Source organism: Lampetra fluviatilis, chromosome 26, assembly GCF_964198595.1.
Source record: "Lampetra fluviatilis chromosome 26, kcLamFluv1.1, whole genome shotgun sequence".
NCBI lineage: Eukaryota > Metazoa > Chordata > Hyperoartia > Petromyzontiformes > Petromyzontidae > Lampetra > Lampetra fluviatilis.
The window spans coordinates 11011767-11036524 of NC_136300.1; the positions used below are offsets into that span (position 1 = coordinate 11011767).

At 56.1% G+C, this 24758-nt stretch overlaps 1 pseudogene across 1 annotated transcript in view; it reads right to left on the bottom strand.

The window, feature by feature from the left end:
- The window catches only part of LOC144942211 (cadherin-13-like), a 43274-nt pseudogene extending 19624 nt beyond the window's left edge, over positions 1-23650 (bottom strand). The window contains exons 1-8 of the transcript XR_013639334.1: positions 23606-23650; positions 16007-16144; positions 14747-14902; positions 11037-11181; positions 10363-10541; positions 8627-8767; positions 6387-6569; positions 5899-6155 (exon numbers count right to left, since the gene is read on the bottom strand). The product of XR_013639334.1 is annotated as a cadherin-13-like (transcript). The remainder of the gene's footprint in view (positions 1-5898; positions 6156-6386; positions 6570-8626; positions 8768-10362; positions 10542-11036; positions 11182-14746; positions 14903-16006; positions 16145-23605) is intronic.
- Positions 23651-24758: the final 1108 nt, after the last annotated feature.

Genomic DNA, 24758 nt, shown 5'->3' on the forward strand with positions numbered 1-24758 from the left:
CCACCCATCTCAACCCTCCTCCTCTGCGTGATCACGTGCGCAGCGCTTTCCTGCAACAATCTATTCTGAACCTCCGAACCACCAAGTTGCTAGGCCCATCCTGCCACAATATTCCCTCCCTCTCGCGCCCATCTCTCGACTGGAGGGGTCACAGTCTTCGTCAGTTGTTGCTTTGTTAAAGACCGTGCTCATTATTATTAATAGCGTTACATGTGCACCCCCACCCCCCTCTCCCTTCCGCTCTCCCCCTTTCTTTCCACTTCTCTCTTCACCCCTTCTCTCCCTTCGTCTATCCCCTTCTCGCTCCCCCTCTCTTTTTTTTACGATCAATGGAAACAAGAAGATGCTCGGTGTAGTCGGCACTTTGCTTCGTTCATAATTTCGTTTTTTTTAATGCTTTGCTTTATGTAACCACCCCCCCCCTCCTTTATAAATGAAATATATCACACAATAGTTCACTCTCTGCTATCCTTACCCCTTCCCCCTCTCTCTCTGCCCCCTCTCTCTACCCCCCTATCTCTCTACCCCCTCTCTCCCTACTCCATGTCTATGTTCCCCCTATGTTTTCTATGTACATAGTTGTAATTTGCTTACTACGACAAGTGCTGCATCTGCACCCAGTCCTTCTCGCAGTCCTCTTCTCCCCTTCCTCTCCTTTCCTCTCTCCTTTCCCTCTCGTCGCTTCTCCACCTGCCTCTCTCTGCCTCTCTCTCATGCCCCTCTCTCCCCGCCGTGCTCTGGTGCCAGGTCCGTTTCTCCTCCCGCGAGACCCCAAATATAGGAGCCCTGCAGAACCCGGTGTCCTTTCACCAGCGATCGCCTCTCCGCACGAGAGTAGCCACTTTGCGTCTAATCCACTGCTGGATGAGGGCCACGCCACGCTCATTGTGGGGGGGGGGGGGGTTGTTTTGACCATACTTCACCTCGCTGGGTCAGCGCGGGTTGTGCAGGCGGGTAACATCCCGTATGCGCGGGAGCATAGAAATACAGTACAACTTTCTTTGCCGTGCTGCCCTCTTGCTGCCCACAACGTAATTCTGTAGCAGCCTATGGCACCTGTTATGCATGGCGGTCGTCCATCCAAGACACCACTATCCAGGGCTACCGCTCTGCTCAGCATCCGAGATCTGGGCCATGCGTAGATTCATCCCTCACCCTCACCCGCCCCGCCCCACTCCTCACCATCCCCCACCTCACCCCACCCCCCTACCGCCACAACTCACCCAGCTCTACTCTCATCCACCCCTCACCCCACCCACCTCTCCCCTCACCACACCCCCTCACTCACTCACCCACCTCCCCTCACCCCACCCACCTCTCCCCTCACCCCACCCACCTCTCCCCTCACCCCACCCACCTCCCCCCTCACCACACTCCTTCACTCACCCACCTCTCCCCTCACCCCACCCCCTCACCCCACCCACCTCTCCCCTCACCCCACCCACCTCCCCCCTCACCACACTCCTTCACTCACCCACCTCTCCCCTCACCCCACCCCCTCACTCACCCACCTCTCCCCTCATCCCTCACTCACCCACCTCACCACACTCCCTCACTCACCCACCTCTCCCCTCATCCCTCACTCACCCACCTCCCCTCACCACACCCACCTCTCCCCTCACCCCACCCACCTCTCCCCTCACCCCACCCCCTCACCCCACCCACCTCTCCCCTCACCCCACCCACCTCCCCCCTCACCACACTCCCTCACTCACCCACCTCTCCCCTCATCCCTCACTCACCCACCTCCCCTCACCACACCCACCTCTCCCCTCACCCCACCCACCTCTCCCCTCACCCCACCCCCTCACCCCACCCACCTCTCCCCTCACCCCACCCACCTCTCCCCTCACCACACTCCCTCACTCACCCACCTCTCCCCTCACCACACTTCCTCACTCACCCACCTCCCCTCTCACCCAACCCCCTCACTCACCCACCTCCCCTCCCCTCACCCACCTCCCCTCTCAACCCACCCCCTCACTCACCCACCTCCCCTCACTCACCCACCTCCCCTTACCCCACCCACCTCTCCTCTCACCACCTCCTCTCACCCCACCCACCTCTCCCCTCAATCGCCCAACACTCCCTCTGCGGTCTAAGTCACAGTTTGATACCAAACAGTCGATTATTCATGACACATTCACATGCACTTGCATGTGACTCGAATATCCCCGTTTCTCTGCAATTTCGTACAATAGTCACCCGAAATGTGCTAAACCTGTTTGTAAGTTGTATGTATGTATGCTGAACTTCTTTCGCGCCCTACGTAGCCAACCGTGCTCATCGGAGGTTGATTGTAATCGTGCTGTGATCGGTCTCGACGGGAACTGCATCAGCCGATTTGCGCTTCGGGGAATGTGTCATGAGCGCGTCGATTTGTGCTTGCGAAACATTTTCGAATTCTCATGCTTCGATTTATATTTGCTTATAGTGCTGAAACTTTATTTTATTGGTTTTCCTTTTGTCATTTCTCTGACACAGGTCACACTGTAAAATAAAAATTAAACCATGAACTCATTCACCCACTCACTCATATACTCACTCACATACTCACTCACCCACTCACTCCTTTACTCAGCCATTCATTAACTCACTCACCCACTCACTTACTGACCCACTCAGTGACCCACTCGTTTACTCACCGAGCCACCCACCCTTGCAAACCAGCATCTATCCCGGTCGCCTAGAGCAGCCGTTCTCAAGGGGGTCTGCTAGAACCACCCACGCAGCTAGAACCAACCACCCAGCTAGAACCACCCACCCGGCTAGAAACCAACCACCCAGCTAGAACCACCCACCCAGTTAGAACCACCCACCCGGCTAGAACCAACTACCCGACTAGAACCACCCACCCAGCTAGAACCACCCACCCAGCTAGAACAACCCACCCAGCTAGAACCAACCACCCAGCTAGAACCACCCACCCAGCTAGAACCAACCACCCAGCTAGAACCACCCACCCAGCTAGAACCACCCACCCAGCTAGAACCACCCACCCAGCTAGAACCACCCACCCAGCTAGAACAACCCACCCAGCTAGAACCAACCACCCAGCTAGAACCACCCACCCAGCTAGAACCACCCACCCAGCTAGAACCACCCACCCAGCTAGAACCAACCACCCGGCTAGAACAACCCACCCAGCTAGAACCAACCACCCAGCTAGAACCACCCACCCAGCTAGAACCAACCACCCGACTAGAACCACCCACCCAGCTAAAACCACCCACCCAGCTAGAACCACCCACCCAGCTAGAACCAACCACCCGGCTAGAACCACCCACCCAGCTAGAACCAACCACCCAGCTAGAACCAACCACCCAGCTAGAACCAACCACCCAGCTAGAACCACCCACCCGGCTAGAACCACCCAGCTAGAACCACCCACCCAGCTAGAACCAACCACCCGGCTAGAACCACCCACCCAGCTAGAACCAACCACCCAGCTAGAACCAACCACCCGGCTAGAACCACCCACCCAGCTAGAACCAACCACCCAGCTAGAACCAACCACCAAGCTAGAACCAACCACCCGGCTAGAACCACCCACCCAGCTAGAACCACTCACCCAGCTAGAACCAACCACCCAGCTAGAACCACCCACCCAGCTAGAACCAACCACCCAGCTAGAACCACCCACCCAGCTAGAACCACCCACCCAGCTAGAACCAACCACCCAGCTAGAACCACCCACCCGGCTAGAACCACCCACCCAGCTAGAACCACCCACCCAGCTAGAACCACCCACCCAGCTAGAACCACCCACGCAGCTAGAACCACCCACCCAGCTAAAACCACCCACCCAGCTAGAATCACCCACCCAGCTAGAACCAACCACCCAGCTAGAACCACCCACCCGGCTAGAACCAACCACCCGGCTAGAACCACCAACCCAGCTAGAACCACCCAGCAAGCTAGAACCACCCACCCAGCTAGAACCACCCACCCGGCTAGAACCACCCACCCAGCTAGAACCAACCACCAGCTAGAACCACCCACGCAGCTAGAACCACCCACCCAGCTAGAACCACCCACCCAGCTAGAACCAACCACCAGCTATAACCACCCACCCAGCTAGAACCACCCACCCAGCTAGAACCACCCACCAAGCTAGAACCAACCACCCAGCTAGAACCACCCACCCAGCTAGAACCAACCACCCAGCTAGAACCAACCACCCAGCTAGAACCACCCACCCGGCCAGAACCACCCACCCAGCTAGAACCACTCACCCAGCTAGAACCAACCACCCAGCTAGAACCAACAACCCAGTTAGAACCACCCACCCAGCTAGAACCACCCACACAGCTAGAACCACCCACCCAGCTAGAACCAACTACCAGCTAGAACCACCCACCCAGCTAGAACCACCCACCCAGCTAGAACCAACCACCAGCTAGAACCACCCACCCAGCTAGAACCACCCACCCAGCTAGAACCACCCACCCAGCTAGAACCAACCACCAGCTAGAACCACCCATCCAGCTAGAACCACCCACCCAGCTAGAACCACCCACCCAGATACAACCAACCACCCGGCTAGAACCACCCACCCAGCTAGAACCAACCACCCAGCTAGAACCACCCACCCAGCTAGAACCACCCACCCAGCTAGAACCAACCACCCGGCTAGAACCACCCACCCAGCTAGAACCACCCACCCAGCTAGAACCACCCACCCAGCTAGAACCAACCACCCGGCTAGAACCACCCACCCAGCTAGAACCAACCACCCAGCTAGAACCAACCACCCAGCTAGAACCACCCACCCAGCTAGAACCACCCACCCAGCTAGAACCACCCACCCAGCTAGAACCAACCACCCAGCTAGAACCACCCACGCAGCTAGAACCACCCACCCAGCTAGAACCAACCACCCAGCTAGAACCACCCACCCAGCTAGAACCACCCACCCAGCTAGAACCAACCACCCAGCTAGAACCATCCACCCAGCTAGAACCACCCACCCAGCTAGAACCACCCACCCAGCTAGAACCACCCACCCAGCTAGAACCAACCACCCAGCTAGAACCACCCACGCAGCTAGAACCACCCACCTAGCTAGAACCAACCACCCAGCTAGAACCATCCACCCAGCTAGAACCACCCACCCAGCTAGAACCAACCACCCAGCTATAACCACCCACGCAGCTAGAACCAACCACCCAGCTAGAACCACCCGCCCAGCTAGAACCACCCACCCAGCTAGAACCAACCACCCTGCTAGAACCACCCACCCGGCTAGAACCACCCACCCAGCTATAACCACCCACCCAGCTAGAACCACCCACCCAGCTAGAACCACCCGCCCAGCTAGAACCACCCACCCAGCTAGAACCAACCACCCGGCTAGAACCACCCACCCGGCTAGAACCACCCACCCAGCTAGAACCACCCACCCAGCTAGAACCACCCACCCAGCTAGAACCAACCACCCGGCTAGAACCACCCACCCAGCTAGAACCACCCACCCAGCTAGAACCACCCACCCAGCTACAACCAACCACCCGGCTAGAACCACCCACCCAGCTAGAACCAACCACCCAGCTAGAACCACCCACCCAGCTAGAACCACCCACCCAGTTAGAACCAACCACCCGGCTAGAACCACCCAGCTAGAACCACCCACCCAGCTAGAACCACCCGCCCAGCTAGAACCAACCACCCGGCTAGAACCACCCACCCAGCTAGAACCAACCACCCAGCTAGAACCAACCACCCAGCTAGAACCACCCACCCGGCTAGAACCACCCACCCGGCTAGAACCACCCACCCAGCTAGAACCACCCACCCAGCTAGAACCACCCACCCAGCTAGAACCAACCACCCAGCTAGAACCACCCGCCCAGCTAGAACCCAGCAAGGCGGGGGAGCGGGGCCCGCGGCTGCCCTCACCTGACCCTCTGCAGCTGGCGAATGTCGGGGTCGGTGGCGTGGAGGTCGAGCAGCAGCGTGCCCTCGGCGACGTTCTCGGGCCACTCGAGGCGAGCGGCCAGCGCGCTGAACGACGGCGCCTCGTTCTGGTCCACGAGGCGGACCGTGACCGTGGCCTCGGAGGCCGTGGCGGCCGCCAGGGCCTCGGGCACCACGGGCTCCTCGTTGTCCACGCGCAGCACCAGCGTGTACGAGTCGGCCTGCTCGAAGTCCAGAGGCTGTCGGGGTGGGGGGGTGAGTGCGTGGGGTGGGGGAGTGTAGTGGCTATCGCGCTGCACTACGAACCCGGCGACGCGAGTTCCATTCCCGCTCACGGCCACCACCAACACCAGTGAGTCGAGGGTTAGTCGAGTAAGTCGAGAGTAAGTCAAGGTGAGTTAAGGTGTGTCGAGGGTGAGTGGAGGTGAGCTCAGGTGAGTCGAGCTGAGTCGAGGGTGCGGGCCGCTCACCTCGGTGACGGTGAGGTGCGCGCGGTTGGTGATGGGGTCTGTGGTGATGTTGAATCGCCCGTCGGGGTCCCCGGACACGATGGAGTAGACGGCCCTCCAGTTGGGGCCCCCCTCCACGTCGCCGTCCGTCACGCTCAGGTTGAGCAGCGAGCCATGGAAGTTCTCGGCGATCGTCAGATCGATCTGCGGCGGGCGGGTACAGCAAGTAGGTTCGCGATGTCGGCCAGGGTCGTGACCGCCAACGCTGCTACGCCAGCGCCACCACCACCATGACAACAACCGCCCCAACCACACCACGCCATCGTTTTCATCCTCCTGCCTCTACTCGCCACTTACTCTTAGACACAGAGACACACACACCGTACACACACAACAACAAGAACCGCCATTCGCCACTATGTGGCGGTGACGTCACCACGACGCTTGTGCCAGGCTATGTGCACCTTGAGGCCACGTGAAGCGTCGAACGCCCGCTGGCAGGAGGTCACGGGGAAGACCCAGGTGCCACGGGTCGACTGACTGAGATGATTGGCTGATGCACCACCTGTGCCCCCTACTGTGCCAACTTGCTGTGCTATAAACACCCGGAGCTCCGCTCGTTGTTGTGAGCGTCGCTCCTCTGCCCTCCGTTGTTGTTGGAGGGCGACTGCCTCCAACTGCCCAGCAGCGTCTTTCACGAGCCTCCTCCACAGAGCCCGATCTTGACCCCGCTGGTACCGGTCATCGGCAAGTCCACTCAGCTCCACATCCTCCTGTACCACATCACTCCATCTCTTCTCTAGCCCGTGCCGCGCCCGTTTAGCCCCCTCTATCCGGCCAAACAAAAGCTGTTTAGGCATGCGGTGACTGGGTATGCGGGCTACATGACCCAGCCAACGCAGCTTTGCCTGCCGGAGGAGCTCACCGATGGGACTTTGCTCAGATCTTTCAAATATATGTGAGCTCCTCACACAATCCAGCCTGGTTAAACCCAGGATGGATCGTAGGCAGGCCAGCCTAAATGTTTCCAATCGGCGAAGATGCTCCATTAGGGGGGTCCACGTTTCGCAAGCGTAGAGAAGGGAGGGAATGACCGTGGCCGAGAAGACTTGATGCTTCGTACGGAGCGACAGACCAGGTAGCTTCCACACAGCGTTACGCAACCGATGAAAAGATATTGCCGCCCAACTGATTCTCAGTGAGACCTCTGCTATCACACCAGAGCCGGTCATGAGCACACTGCCCAAGTATGGGAAACTATCCACTCTCTCCACAACTGCCCCATCACCGATTGGGAGTGGGAGTGGAGTGCCCGATGGTACAAAATACCCAGGCAGGTGCTTAGTTTTGGTGGGGCTGATGGTAAGGCCCCACCTCTTAGTGGCACGCTCCAGTTTCAGCAGCAGCGCCTCCAACTCCTCCTCTGAGTGAGCGGCAATTACCAGATCATCGGCATACATACAGTAACATACACACACACACATATACAGACACACGTATAGACAGACACACTCGTACACACACACGCGTACACACAAAACGATCCCCCGTATAGCCTGTAAAATATCTCACGGGGGGGTGGGTGGCCAACACCACGCCCGGCCGCCTTTGTCTCCCCGGTGACGATGTTTACACACCACACCAGGCACTCATTTCAGGTTGAGTCGACCTAGGTGAGGCCCAGGACTGGATCAGATACAGTTTTAGGTTCTGCCTTTTCTCCACTTCCATAGGATTCGTGTAAAGAATGTGTCGGTCTAGCTCCTTGTCAGTGAACACGCTCCCTCCATCCTGCAAGGTCACGTGACTGCCGCCACTGCCGAAGGTCTTGGGGCTGTGCTCTATGGGTCTCTATGCAACTCTATGGATCATCTCTCTGCAACTCTATGGATCATCTCTCTGCAACTCTATGGGTCTCTCTGTATCTCTATGGACCATCTCTCTGTATCTCTATGGGTCTCTCTGTATCTCTATGGACCATCTCTCTGTAACTCTATGGATCATCTCTCTGTATCTCTATGGGTCTCTCTGTATCTCTATGGACCATCTCTCTGTATCTCTATGCACCATCTCTCTGTATCTCTATGGGTCTCTCTGTGTCTCTATGGACCATCGCTCTGCAACTCGATGGGTCTGTAGGTGGCCGTCCTCGTAACGGACGGCTCAGCTCAATGTGGGGCCCTTTGCTGGCTGAAAGAAGAAAGAGTTCTGGGTCCATACCCCCCCACCCTCCCCCCATCCCCCGCCCCCCCCCCTCGTACCTCGGTCTTCTCGAAGATGGGGGGGAAGTCGTTGACGTCCTGCAGGATGATGGTGGCCGTCACCGAGCTCGAGAGGCCGGCTTCCGTCTCGGCCATGTCCGACACGTACACCACCACCTCGAAATGGCGCTCCTTCAGCACCTGCAGCGGCCGGAACATGGTGTGGATGTGGATAAAGGGGGGGGGGCAGTGGAGGGAGTGGAGGGGGGGCGTATGTATGTTTAACTTCTTTCGCACTGTACGTAGCCAACCGTGCTAATCGGAGGTGGGTCCGGGGCAACCTGCGGCTCCGGAGCCGCGTGAGGTGGCTCTTTGAGGAACAGCTTCGTGTGACACGTTATTTATTGAGGGCCACCGTCTCGTATTCACGTTGCCTTGCGGCTCTTGACATACATTGAGCTGTTTTTTCTTTACCCAATTCGAATAAAAATGGCTCTTTTTTATTATTATTCAGTTTGCTGATCCCTGGTCTGTCGCCTTCAGCGGTGGTGTCGTGGGTAGCGCCCGGCGCTACGAATCTGACGACCAACTTTATGATAATAACCGTTATAGTCACGACCCCTTTATCCGCGAAAGCCACCACACCGAGTCCAATGGCTCTTATTTAGGAGGGTTCTGCTACATTTGGCGGGGTTATTTTCCGTAAGATATTTTCAGCCAATGTAGGAGTTTATGCAAGTGGGAGCGTGGCAGGAGACTAGAGCAATCACGCACGCGCCGCCCGGAGAAAACCCCACGCACATGAGGGGGCAGCAAAATCCATCCCCCCGTACATATGGAAACAGATGGAGATTAGACCGCACTTTGGCATACCGCCCTCTCCTACGAGCGAGGGTGCGATTGCTTGTCAACGCCTCTGGATGGGAAGAACGTTTCACAACACTCGTGGGATCCACCAACCTTCGCATCTCGATTTTCACACCCCCGATTGGCACGGTTGGCTACGTACGGTACGAAAGAACTTCAATGTACAGTTTGTTCTCCTATAACGCGGTAGTTGCGATCGTGAAGAACACAGCGTTATGGAATAATCGCGTTATAATTAAACAATATAAAATATAGGGTCAAAGCACAGTCCGTGCTAACGCGTGAGATGCACACGCAGGATGAACAAAGCCAGGCGCGTGGGTAGCGTCTAGAAGCATCCAGCAGCATCCCACTGCCTTGTGCGATGCTACGCAGAGGCAGCCGTACCACCGCTTATTGCTACTCGCGCGGCGTAATTCTGTTCACATTCCATCGCGTTATATCCAATTCGCATCCGCGTTATAAAAATGTGTTCCCTAATACATTAACCGCGTTATATTCAATTCGAAACATGAAAACACGCGGTGTTATAGGAGAACAGAGTGCACATACTTAAATGCATACTCCCCAACTGTACAGGATTAAGGCAGGTTCAAGTTGATTTTGTGAAACCAGGTAAGAGCTCAAGAGACCAGGATGAGTTTAATTTGCAAGCGTCGCCAAAATAAACAAAATAAAATCGATAAAGTTAACCACATAAGTAAATAGAAATCATGTGAAAAACAACCGTGTCACATGGGCAATTGGCTAGGTTAGTGGTGATGTTAGTGATGAGGGTTAGCAGTGAGGTTAGTGATGAAGTTAGTTAGCACTTGCAGGGCTGCGCCTTTACCCAGTCCATCTCTGTTTACCCTGACCTCCCCGTGACCCTCTCTCCCTCGACCCCTCTCACCTTGTCTACCCTGACCCCTCCCGTGACCCTCTCTCACCTCGTGGTCGATGAGCGCGGGGTCGCTGGCGGTGACAATGGTGCCGGAGTAGGGGTCGATGTCGAAGCTGAGCGCGGGCTCGGGATCGCTGGGCGCGACCTCCAGGCGGTAGTGCAGGACCCCGTTGTCCGTGTCGGGGTCATCCGCGTCGGTCGCGGTCACGTGCATCACAGGGGATCCTGGGGGGAGGGGGGGTAGCAGCAGGCGGGTCAAGGTTATCAGGGTCAGAGTTAAGGTCATGGTGAGGATGTTAGGGTCAGGGATATGATCAGGATCAGTGTAGTTGTGGTGGTCAGGTTAAGAGTTTACGTTGGTGCTAGGTGGACGATGCATCACTGCTCAGGTGAGATTCATGCTATTGGGCGGACCACTGTGTCAATGTTCATGGACATGTTCGTGTCCACCCTAGCGTCCAACCTCGTGTCCACTCTGGTGTCCACCTTGGTATCCACCCTCGTGCCCACCCTGATGACCACCCAGGCGTCCACCCTGGTATCCAACCTCGTGTCCACCCTGATGTCCACCTGGGTGTGCACCCTCGTGTTCACTTTAGTGACGATCCCGAGTGCCCAACCTCGCGTCCACCCTAGGTGTCTACCTTCGTGCCCACCCTGGTATCCACCCTCGCGCTCACCCCGTCGTCCCCCCTCGTGCCCAACCCGCGGTGCACACACCTCGCGGTGCGTGCTCGTAGAGTCGTCCCACGTACGGCTCGTGGAGGAACTCGGGCCGGTTGTCGTTCTGGTCGATCACGAACACGTCCAGGGGCACCGGCAGCTCCACGCGGTTGTCCAGCTCGTTCAGAGCCGTCACGCTCAGCTGGAGATGCACGGCACAAACATCGATCTCTCTAAGCCACCGCTCGTTAGCAAGCACCGATCTCTCTAAGCCACCACTGATCTCTCTAAGCTAGTGGTTCTCAACCAGGGGATACGCGAACCCCTGGGGGTACGTGGCAATGCCCCAGGGGGGTACGTGTGGTGATGTATGAATGTGTGACATTATATCGCACCTGAGAGTCACTGGCGAATAATCGCGTGTGAATCTGCCAAATATAAAATAATAACTACGATAACATTTACATCCACGTGGTAACCTATAACAAGTTGAACCATCTTCATAAACTCACTTACCGTCAACAATGTTGGCGGTTTCCAAGAGTAACCAGCGAGCGTGAACAAATTACGCGACGCGTGCAGAACGTCCGTTGATTTTTCGTGTTATTCGCTCGCAGTTGCTGAGCTAGTCAGGGATTACCTCACAAAATGGAAACTTTGGTTCAAACATCGATGTCCATTGTCAAACATTTATTTCTAAGAGCCTTGTTGAGTCAGGCAAAGGGGGGTGCTCGGTTGAAACAGCTCAACAAGGGGGGGGGGTGGGGTACAGAGAGTATCCGAGACAAGGTTGAGGACCGCTGCTCTAAACCACCAGCTCAAGCCTGCCGTACACCACGTGACTGCTGCCCCCCCTCCCACACCCCCCACTCTGAATCCATCCTCCCATCTCCCTGCTGGCGCCCGCTGTGAAAACAGCCGCCGCTCCTCCCTGCAGCTCACCTCTGCCACGTTCATCCCTTCTCTCTTCTCCCTCTCTTCCCTCCGCTCTCCATCACCATCATCACCATCGTCATCATCGTCACCACCACCACCACCCTCTCATCCCCCGACATCCCGGCCCGCTCATTCCGTTTTCCCCGTCCTCTGCCATGCTGCTCTTCCTGAGCCGCGGCCCTCCTCTCTGTCCGTCTTGGAGACATCTTCTCCCTTCGCCACTCATCTTCAGGTTTCCCACAGCATGGAACATCTCTAATTCTATTAGTCCCCTTCGCCGTGCGTGTGCCACGGGTACGCAGTTGTATTCGGGCTACGATCCTAGGCGCAGGGGACGTGTGGATACGAAACGCCGGGTGCTCGGAGCGGTGGTCGCAGTGGGTGAGCGCACTGCGACCACGAACACGGCCGGCAGAAGTTCCATTAGCGACCCCGGCTAACATCACACACACACACAAAACAAAGGTCCGCCGTGTAGCCTTAACAGACTGTTGGGGCAAGTGCTGTTAGCGAGTAGCACCTATGAAGGCTGACAGGGCACACGAGTGGGTGGGTGGCCAGCACCACGCCCGACCACCTTTGTCTCCCCAGTGACGATGTTTACACACCGCACCAGGTACTCATTTGAGGCTGAGTCGACCTAGGGGAGGCCCAGGACCGGTTCAGATAATCGTCACTGATTTTGGCCGTGAGCTGGAACCGAACTCGGGTCGTCGGGTTCGTAGCGCAGCGCGCTAACCGCTGCACCACCGCTCTCCACAGTACACACAGACACACACACCACACACACCACACACACACCACACATACACACAGTACACACACACAAACACACACCACACACACAGACACACACACACACAGACACACACACAGTACACACACACACCACACACATACAGTACACACCACACACGCCACACACATACACACACTACACACACACAGACACACACACACACACCACACATACACAGACACACACACAGTACACACACACCACACACACAGTACACATCACACACACACACCACACACACCACACATACACACACTACACACACACACAGTACACACCACACACACACCACACACACACAGTACACACACACACAGTACACACACACCACACACACATTACACACCACACACACACAGACACACACAGACACACACACCACACACACAGTACACACCACACACACACCACACCCACACAGTACACACACACACAGTACACACACACCACACACACAGTACACACCACACACACACAGACACACACAGACACACACAGACACACACACCACACACACAGTACACACATACACACAACGCAACACACACAGTACACACAGTACACACACCACACACAGACACACCACACACAGTACACACACCACACACACACAGTACACACAACACACACACAGACACAAACACACTCACAAACATCGGCGCAGGCGGTGCAACTGCGCCGGGGCCAACAACGCCACCAAATCGCCGGCTAGGGCCACTGCGGAGTGGCGCAGCTGTCGCAAGGCGTTGGGGGGAGGAGGAAGGGGGGGGCACGCGTGGACCCGCGTGTCGTGAGCGGTAGCAGCGAGGGAATTCCCTTGCCCCCAGCCCACCGTGCAGCCGACTCCCAGCTCCCCACCACGTTCACGTTCAGGCTCACGACACGATTCGTTTTCTCCGTTTGCCAAAGAGTGCCGCCTTCCTATCTGTCTACAACATGCACTCGGAGCGAGCCGCAACGACACAGGGTCCCACACATATATATAGAGCCTTTAATATATAGAGAGCCTTTCAAGGACTGTTGGGGCAAGTGCTCTTAGCGAGCACATGTTGAGGAACAAAGACAAAGATCCTCCGTGTAGCCTGTAACAAACTTTTGGGGGGGCAAGTGCTGTTAGCGAGTAGCGCCTATGAAGGCCGGCACGGCGCACGAGGGAGTGGGTGGCCAACACCACGCCCGGCGGCCTTTGTCTCCCCAGTGGCGATGTTTGAGGCTGAGTTGACCTCGGGGAGGGCCCAGGACCGGTTCAAATAATCGTCACTGGTGTTGGCCGCGAACGGGAATCGAACTCGGGTCGACGGGTTTGTAGCGTAGTGCGCTAACCGCTCACACGCACACACACTCCCATATACAGACACAGACACACACACGTCCATATACAGACACACACACACGCGAGTCCAACCCCACCCGCACATACGCTACCACAAATATCTCACTTTTCAACTGCTGTTCAGCGAGCACCTATGACTGCATTCTCCGGATTAGAAGACGCACTTCCACCCCATGTGTTTGAAACGAAATGTAGGGGGTGCGTCTTATTATCCGGTGTGTGTGTGTAACTTTAACTTTATTGACGCGAGGCACGAGTTTATGGATGCGTCTAACTTTCCGGAGCGGTCTTATACTTCGGAGAATACGGCACGGCCATTGGCTGGCGGTGTTTGTAGGGGGTTACGTCTGTGTGTGTTGAACTTCTTTCGCACCGTATGTAGCCAACCGCGCTAATCGGAGGTGCGGAGGGCAGGAAACGAACTGAACACAAAGAATCAATTTCAAAGAAATGGGTTTGCAAATCTAGACGATGATTTAAAAGTGCCATAGCTCCAGTGGCTTCCTGATATCGGAAACAAAGAGCGTTCCCGACGGCCGCATCTGAAAGCGCGCGATGCGGTGACCACCGTCTTCGTTGTTAGCCACCGCTGCTGCATTGATGACCGGAGTTTGCGTGATGCTCCTTCAAGAGGTGGAGGGGGGTTGGGTGGAGGGGGGGGTTGGGGTCTAGGGGCAGGGGGTGGTGGTGGGGACTCACCTGGTATGAGGACTCCTCCTCGCGGTCCAGTGATCCCGTGACGAACACCTCGCCCGTGCGAGGGTCGATCACGAACAGATTCTTCGGCTCCTCGTCCGCGCCGGGACCCGACAGCGCGAAGCGGGCGTCCTCGTCGCCTGCGCTGATGCGGCCCACCTACAACATCGACATCATCATCATCATCGATAGCATTGTCATCGTCATCATCGATATCATCGATCGTCGTTAACGATGGACATCAGCCATCGTTGTGGCTATGTGTGCGGAATCATCACTCGTGCTGATGCGGACCACTACACCATCGAAATCACCATCATCATTATCATCACCATCATCATTATATTCACCATCATCATTATAATCATCATTGACATCATCATCACCATCATCAGTAGTTGTGGTGGTGGTGGAGACAGTGGTGGTCGTTGTGGTGGTGGTGGAGACAGTGGTGGTCGTTGTGGTGGTGGTGGAGACAGTGGTGGTCGTTGTGGTGGTGGTGGTGGTGGTGGTGGAGACAGTGGTGGTCATTGTGGTGGTGGTGGAGACAGTGGTGGTCGTTGTGGTGGTGGTGGAGACAGTGGTGGTGGTTGTTGTTGGTTGGTCGTTGATGCGCTGGTTGTTGTCCAGACGGCCGTGCCCGTTCTGGTTGTTGTTCTGGTTGTCACTACTGGTTGTTGTTCTGGTTGTTGTTCTGGTTGTTGTTCTGGTTGTTGTGGCTGTGGTGTTGTTCTGGTTGATGTATCAGTGGTGTTTGTTGTTCTGGTTGTTGTGGTTGTGGTATTTGTTGTTCTGGTTGTTGTGGTTGTGGTGTTTGTATTCTGGGGAGCGGTAGCGCGCTGCGCTACGAACCCGGCAACCGGCGTTCGATTCCCGCTCACGGCCAACACTCGCGATGGTTATCTGAACCTGTTCTGGGCCTCCCCTAGGTCGACTCAGCCTCAAATGAGTATCTGGTGCGGTGTGTAAACATCGCCACTGGGACGATAAAGGCGGCCAGGCGTTGTTTTGGCCACCCACTCCCTCGTGTGCCGTGCCGGCCTTCAAAGGTGCACGCTAACAGCACTTGCCCCAATAGTCTGTTAAGGCTATATGGGGGATCTTTGTCTTGTTACTGTAGTGTTTGTTGTGGTTGTGGCAGTGATGTTTCTTGTTCTGGTTGCTGTGGTCGTTGTTGTTGTGGCTGTGGTGTTTGTTCTGGTTGTTGTTATTGCTGTGGCGTTTGTTGTGGTTGTGGCTGTTGTTGTTGTTGTGAGACCTCACCGTGCCGATTCGCCGTGGGAAAGGCGGCCTCTGGTTCTCCGAGACGAACATCTCGGAGGCGAAGATCGCCCGGCGCTGACGGCCCTCGCTGCCCGCCTCCTCCTCCAGCCCCGCCGTGGCCACGAGCAGCAACCCGGCCTGCACACACCGGGGTCAAGGTCAGAGGGTCAGTGGGCCAAGGGCAGTGGGTCGATGGGCCAAGGCCGACGGGTCGGTGCATCAAGGTCAGTGGGTCGGTGGGGCAAGGTCATCGGGTCATTGTGTCATGTTAAGTGGGTTAAGGTCAGTGGGTCGGTGGGTTAAGGTCAGTGGGTAGGGCAACGTGGCCACTCCCCCTTCATGCCACCACGGGCCGCGCCGTCGCCGCCTTCCTCCTGCCAGGTGATTTTCTTAAGTTTCGTCTGCTTTGTGCTCCTATCGTGTCTCTTTGTATTATTTGTTGTTGCAACCTTCTGACCCCCCCCCCCCACTGGAGATCTGTGAAAGAGAGTTTCAGAACTCATCGAATCCCTCCAGTATAAATCAATATTCTCATCTTGAGGTCGCTCAGCTGTTGCGCAGCCGAAACCCGACCTCGAAAGTGTCTTGATGTCGCGGGGTTTCATCAGCCGTGCGCGCGTGCCGTGGAACACGTGGCTCATGCGACACGTGGTGAGACTCTGGACTCTGAAGAGGTCTCACGCCTGAATGCGTGGGACTCGAGAGCAGTGTTCCCCTCACTTATTGTCGCCGTTAAGACATCACCGGTGGGTGTGAGGTGTGTGAGGGGCCGCCACACAGTTGAAACAATTGCTGGGTTTGACGGCAGCGCGATGGTGTCGGCCAATCCGTTTCAAAGACAACGCGAATATTAAATTATCAGAGCTCGTGTGTTTGCACGTTTTGCCACAAGCACCGCGTGTGGTCAACGCAGACCTGGTGCCCTGCACAAGGCAGCGAATTGTGGCGTTTGAACATCTGAACAGCTCCTGTTTTATTGCCAGGATGGTTACAACCTATTCTTGTTGTTTCATTAGTTTTATACCGGGAAAAAAATGCCCCATAGATGTAGCACGATGACGACGATGACGACGATGGGGGGGGGGGGGTGTAGTCACGTGCTGTGTATTGTCGGGGGGCGCACTAAAGGCCACCCAGGGGCCTTGCAATGAAGAAGGCTTCTTGAGACTCTGGAGATCACACGCCTGAATGCGTGAGACTTAAGAGATATCCGGATAGGAGCGCGAGGCGCCGGGGAGTTGATCAATCGCAAGGCGAGGAGGAGGAGGATGAGGACGAGGATGGGGTGAGACTTGAGAAGCGATTTTTCTATGGGGCGGGTGGAACTTTGGGCCTCTGCCCACGCGTTCCTAAGGCCGCGCGTTTATAAATAATGCAGTGCTCATATAATAAATATATAAATATAAATCACTCGTTAGGAGTAGTGTTATTATTAATTATTACTGCAAGTTCAGCTTTGTCGCAGTGATTTGTATGGATGAAGTAGCGCCCTGTCTTCGCATGTGGACCTCGATCATGATCAGCAGCAGCAGTGGTCAATCCACTGCTGGATGAAGGCGTCCCCCCCCCACCCCTGCAAGTCAACCGTCGCCACCTCTCACGACCCTCATCAGAATCTTTATTCATAATGGAGGAATCCGATGAGCTATGAAGCTCTTTTTCACAGATATCCAACAGGGGCACGGGGTCACACCAGGGTGGTCACCACCCTAACCACGCCGGGTTGGGGAGTGGCCACCAGGGTGGTCACCCACTTTCGCCGATAATACATCATCAGTGTGAGTGAGGAGCCGCCACACATTTGAAACCATTGTTGTGGGTTTGACAGCAGCACGATGATGACGATGGGGGGTGTTGTCATCAGGGGCCGCCAGTGGCCCGCGGGCCGAACGCAGGAAGAGTAGTATGAGCATGATGAGCATGATGAGCAGGATCCCATGACGCAAGGGGTCGCAAGTGGCGGCTCTTTAAGGACCGCTTCGTGACGCGTTCTCTGTTGAGGTTCACCACCGTCTCGCACCTTCACCACGCTGTGCATTGACGGCTCTTGAAATGTTGTGGGGGGTTTTTTGTTGACCGAATTCGAACAAAAAACGTTTCCCCTTTGTTGTTATTTTGCTTGCTGACACCCCTGGGATGAAGGCGAGAGACGCGGGGGGGGGGGGGGGCTTGCCACTGGGATCAGCAGTTCACCAGCAGATGAACTCGCTCACGAGCAAAGCCCGGCACTGCTGATGAGGCGCTGCGTGTCGAAACCGGCCCAAAGAGTGTTGCTTGTCTTGAATCAATGCTGCTGAAATGACGCAACTCCCACAAGGCCGCGGGGTTGATGGGGATGTGAAAACAAATACACGTACTGTGCGTTTATATTTCAATATGGAGAGATGGAGTTGTGTGAAAGTTGATCTATAATTACACTTCTGAATAGTGCGTTATGATGCCTTTAAGCTGCGTGTGGTGTCTACCCGTTACTTTGTTACCCAAGTTAACAAGCTGCTCACCGCATGTTCGGCACCAATGCAAAACACATGGGTCACGGTTCGAGTCCCGGGTGAAGGTCAGTGGATGGTAACCGGACATATGATTGTGTGTATATATATTTGCATTTGTGATCCCTTAGAAAATGAATAGGCGGACATGAAGAGGAGGAGGGTGAGAGTTTTCAATCGTTGCGTTGTGATAGCGTTCAGAAACGACGGCGACGCTGGAAAAGAACTTGGAACAAAACGTTGAAAAGTGGGCGCACAAAGTCTGAAGAGGGTGCGGGCTTGAACTTACATAGAGAGGCAGAGGGACGGGTAGAGAGAGAGAGGGAGGAGGAGATACGGGCAGGGGAGAGGGAAGAGAGCGAGTTGGTGGGGAGATAGGGACGGGGAGAGATTTGAGCTGGAGAGAGTGTGGAGAGAGTGGAGCTGCAGGGAGAGAGTGAGGAGGGAGAGAGAGGGGGAGCTGGAGGGAGAGAGGGAGGGTAGAGATGGGAGCTGCAGGGAGAGTGAGGAGGGAGAGAGAGGGGGGGGCTGGTGGGGAGATAGGGACGGGGAGAGATTGGAGCTGGAGAGAGTGTGGAGAGAGTGGAGCTGCAGGGAGAGAGTGAGGAGGGAGAGAGAGATGGGAGCTGGATGGAAAGAGGGAGGGTAGAGATGGGAGCTGCAGCGAGAGTGAGGAGGGAGAGAGAGGGGGGAGCTGGATGGAGAGAGGGAGGGAGAGAGTGGAGTTGGAGAGACGGAGCTGATTCACGCGAATTCCGGTCATCCTCGCAGCAGCAGCAGCAGCAGCTTTTGGCTGCTGGTCATCGAACATAGACAGACGGTCGCCGCATCGGACGCTTTGAGATGCGCTTCCGCGGCCGTCTGGAACGCTCCTTAGGAAGCCACTGGAACTATGTACTTTTAACTAATCTCGATTGACAACCTCATTTCTTGAGAACTGCTTTTTGTGTTTAGTTTGTTGTCCTTCCCCCGCACCTCCGATGAGCGCGGTTGGCTACGTACGGTGCGAAAGAAGTTGAGCATACATACGGGGAGCTGGAGGGGGAGAGAGCTGGGCAGAAGGGAGTTTGAGATAGGGCAGCTAGAGAGAGGGAGGGGAGAGAGCGGAGCTGGAGGGAGATTGAGCTGGAGAGAGAGGGAGGAGAGCTGAACAGAAGGGAGTTGGAGGGAGCTGGACTGGAGGGAGGGAGAGGACGGAGAGGAAGGCGATCCTGTACAGTGCAGTGGCCCCGTGTTTTAAATAAAACCCCTGAGTTGGCTTCTCTCGGCCCCGCCGCTCCCGGCCACCCGAGCCGACCCCCAACGCACGCACAAAGACAAAGCTCCCCCGTGTAGCCCCGGCAGGCTGTTGGGGGCAAGCGCTGTTAGCGAGGAGCACCTATGCAGGCCGGAAGGGGCACACGAGGAGGTGGCTAAGCTAATACCACGCCCGGCCGCCTTTGTCTCCCCAGTGGCGATATTTGCACATCGCACCAAACACTGGTTTAAGGCTGAGTCGACGCACGGGAGGTCCAGCACCGGTTGATTTAATCGTCACCGGTGTTGGTCGTGGGCAGGAATCGAACTCGGGTAGTCGGTTTCATAGCGCAGCGCGATAACCGCTACAATACCGCTCCCCACATTCAGAGACACACACACAGACACTGCACATACACATGCCCACATATGTACAGAGCTCCACGTAGGCCGACACATAGACACCTGCTCCGATATGCTCATTCAAACTACCCACGCCAAATCGTACTCACCGACACCGACTGTTACTCTCTACTCAAGCCAACACTCTCACTCACCCACCCACTCACTCACCCACCCACTCACTCACCCACCCACATATCAACCTACTCACTCATCTACCTACTCTCTCAGTGACTCACCCAACGACATACCCACTCACGTACCAACATACTCGCTCATCCACTTACTCATTTAACCACCCACCCATCCACCCACTCAATCTCTCACCCAACCACCCATCCACTAACTCATCCACCCACTCCATCACCCATATACCCACGCACTCATCCATCAATTGACTCGCTCACCCAATGTTCAAATGACTCGCTCGCCGACTCACTCATCCGCTCGCTCACTCCCACCCACCCACACCAACACAGAATCAGAATATTGATTGACACTGGAGCAATCCGATGAGCTGTAAAGCTATTTTTCCACGGATGCCCATCAGATTTCGCATTCAACTCCAGCAGGTCGGCCGCTATCCCCCTCTCATTCCTGTGCAAGAGCTCTCCTACAACGCCCTTCGCGTGGCTTTCCATGACCGCACCTCCAATGAGCGCGGATGGCTACGTACGGTGCGAAAGAGGTTCAACACATGCACGCGCGCGCACGCGCTTGACAGCTGGGAAAGATGACGAGACGAGCCGACCCGCTCGGCCGCTGCTGCCCTGTCAAATTCAACATCACAAGCAGGCGGGGTGATTGATGATCCAGCATTCACCGATTCACTTCCATTCACTCGCCGTCGGTGCCTCCTTATCGCTCTGTTGTCGTTACTGTCACGGCCACTCATCGATCCCCTTCCTACGGTGTTGAGGACTCGGTTGCATAGGTATGCTGGTCACTGCAAAGTCGCAGCAATACACTCATTCCGCTCACTCGCCCCACTCAAGATACAAAGGTTCCCCGCCCGTACAGCCTTAATAGGATGTTTGGACAAGTGCTGTTAGCGAGCACCTTTGAAGGTCGGCACGGCGCACGGGGAAGTGAATGGTCAGACACCACGTCCGTCCGCCACTGTCTCCCCAGCGCCGATGTTTACACACCGCCATGATGGACTCATTCCATGCTGAGTCGCCACAGGGGAGGCCCAGGACTGAGGTTGAAAGTCGCCACTTTCATTGGTCGTGAGCGCGAAACGAACTCGGCCGGACGCGTTCGCAGCGTAGTGCGCTAACCACTACGCTGCCGCTCACCACACTCACCCATTCACTCACCACACTCACCCATTCACTCACCACACTCACCCATTAACTCACCACACTCACCCATTCACTCACCACACTCACCCATTCACTCACCACACTCACCCATTCACTCGCCAACTCAGCCGCTCAACCACCACATTCGCACTGCGCGCACAAAACGCCAAGCAGCCGGCAACCTGCAGCACGACTGGAGGTGTTACTCGTCGGCGTGATTACCTTTCTTGAACTGGGCAAGGTTATTCATTATCAAAGAGAAGTGTCATGAACGGCAGTGCGGTGAGCGAGTGAGTGGGTGAGTGGATGAGTATGCGATTGAGTGGGGGGTGATAGGTTGAGTGAGTTAGTGAATACACGTGTAAGTGGGGTGGGTGAGTGACCGGGTGAATGCGTGGGTTAGTGAGTGGGTGGATTGTGCTAATCAATGGATGAGTGACTGTGAGTGAGTGGATAGGCGGGTGAATGTGTGAATGTGGGGAGCGGTAGCGTAGCGGTTAGCGCGCTGTGCTACGAAATCGACGACCCGGGTTCGATTCCCGCTCACGGCCAACATCAGTGACGATGAAATCAACCGGTGCTGGGCCTCCCCTACGTCGACTCAGCCTCAAACGAGTACCTGGTTAACGATGTGTAAATATCGACATTAAGGTGGCCGGGCGTGGTGCTGGTCACCCACCCCCTTCGTGCGTCATGTCAGCCCTTCACAGGTACTTTGCAAGCGGCACTTGCCCCAAAAATCTGTTAAGGCCATACGGGGGATCTTTGTCTTTAATGTGTTGTGATTTGCAGCGAGACGGTGGTGGTCGAACACGGTATGGATGAGACAGATACGGTCTGTCTGGCCGAGTCCTCAACACAGGGAAGTCAACTTCTCTGCGTTTGCCCATCGTTGTCGATCTCCTCGTGTCTCTGTCGTCTCCCCCGAGCTTTCGTATGCACCCTACGTTGAACTTCTTTCGCACCGTACGTAGCCAACCGAGCGAATCGTCTTCATCTCTAACACCCCCGCCCGCCCCTCTCTCTCTTATCTCGCTTCCTCGTTCTCTGCGCCCGGCGATCCCGTAACTTGAATCCATTTCTTTGCCAAACAATTCCACCGCAACTGGTGTCACCCGGCGCGTCGCGGGTGGCAATGAATATTCACGAACCACCACCCCACCCCACCCCACACCCCCTCCTCCTCTCCCTTGGCCGATCGCCTCGCCCAAGTTAAAGTTCGAATCCCGGCACGGCCCGTCGCTCGACTACTGGCGCTCGTGGGACAAAGTGCCCATCCCTCGTGCCCCCCCCCCGGCCCGGATGTTGCGGCGCCGGCACCGTCCCACCAACAATCTGAGCCACGCCAATCGCCACTGCTCTTACCGTTACCCCCAACACCCCCACCACCACCACCACCCCGTCTTTACCATTGCTGCAGCACGGCAACCGTCCTCACGGTATTCTCCAAACTCAACGCCCTCCCCGGCCGCCTTTGTCTCTCGTAGTTACTCTTCTGATGGTTACGTACCGAATGTCGTGCTCAGGCATGGCGCTCGCTCGTAATATCGACCGCGGGCCGGGAATGGAACCCAGGAGGTCGGGTTCGTCGTAGCGCGTTGCATTTACACAATAACGGGGTATCATCAACATCAGCCATGGTCGATCCACTGCTGGACGAAGGCCTCCGCCACCAACGCCGTCGCAGTCTCTCGCGGTCTTGCGGTGCACCGATCCTCCTGATGGCTCCCCGAGCACACGAGCTAATTCAACATCGCTCCGACTCCCTCGTTGGACGGAACACCCCAATCGGAGCGCGTTCTCTCCGTTGGCTTCCACTCCGTCGCCAGTCTCGACCGCCCATCATTGGCGACCACGATCATCATCATCATCGACATCATCGTCGTCGTCGTCGGTGTGGCGTTCTACCACCGTGGCCCGAGGCTTCGGTCGGCCCACAGCCCATCGAGGGTAGGACAGGAGCAGGAGAAGAGACGCAAAGACAGAGATCCCCCGTGTAGCCTCACGCAGGGCTTGTTGGAGCAAGTGCTGCTAAGCGAGCTCCGGTGAAATCCAACGCGGCGCGCGCGGGCACGGCGGTGCGGAGAGCACCACGCCCGGCCGCCTTTGTCTCCCCAACACGAAACGTTTAACGCACCCGAACGCGCAACGCGTGAGGTTGAGCTCACCTGAAGGACGAGAACCGCCAGAGCGCGCAGATGGCTCCCCATGGCTGGCTGGACACGTGGAGACAGAGATAGAAAGAGGGGGGGAGAGAACGAGAGGGGAGATAGTAGAGGAGAGAGGGGGGGGGGAGGAGAGAACGGAGGGGGCGGTGAGAGTTATGGGAGAGAGAAATAGAGGAGAGTGACCAGAGATTGGGGGGTAGGAGGGGAGGGGGGAGAGAAATCGGGGAGTGTAGAGAGAGAAAGAGAGGGTAAAGAGGTTGGAGAGAGATAGCAGAGAAGGGAGAGTTTGGGGGGAGAGTGGAGAGAGATGGGGCAGAAAGATTGGAGAGAGAGAGAGAGAGCAGAGAAGGGAGTGTTAGGGGAGAGTGGAGAGAGATGGGGCAGAAAGATAGGAGAGAAAGAGAGCAGAAAAAGGAGTGGTAGGGGAGAGTGCAGAGATAGACAGGAGGGAGTTAGAGGGAGGGAGTGAGAGAGAGTGAGAGTGAGTGAGAGCGAATCCTAACTCTCCAGCCCCCCCCCCACCCTGTGCCTGCTGCGAGTGGAGCTGTGATATAATTACACGCGGAACATGCATGGGGGGTAGGGGGCACTCATGGAGGAGGGGGGGGGGTCAGACCGATTGACGCGGGTTCCATCGGGAATCATTTTTAAAGCGTGGCCTCAATGCTTGCTTCCATTATTCGTCGTGTGCGGACATTCCACATTGCCGTGGCGAGGACCAGTACGGCGTCGCGTGGTTGGGCATGGCCCCTCGGTGAGAGGAATGGAATGGAATGGGCGAGCGCATCGACGGAACTACCGTTTTTGTGTTGCTACAAAGTGGTACCTGATTTATCGACCTCCGGCCGAGATGATGTTAACGTAACTAAACCTTTTTATTTTGCCAGGTAAGGCCCCACTGAGCTACGTGGCTCTTTTTCAGAGGCGACCTGGCTATCACAAATGATAGCTCAATGAAGTGGCTCATCATCATCATCATCACGTGGAGATTTATAGCAGCCAGAGACTCTAAACGCGTGATGTTGATTCTAAATGTGGAGGGGGGGAAATCGGAGGACCCGGAGGAAAATCTACGCGACCATGGGGAGAGAGAGAGAGAGACACGCAAACTCCACATATACAGCAGGCGTCAGGGTCGGGATCGAACCCACGA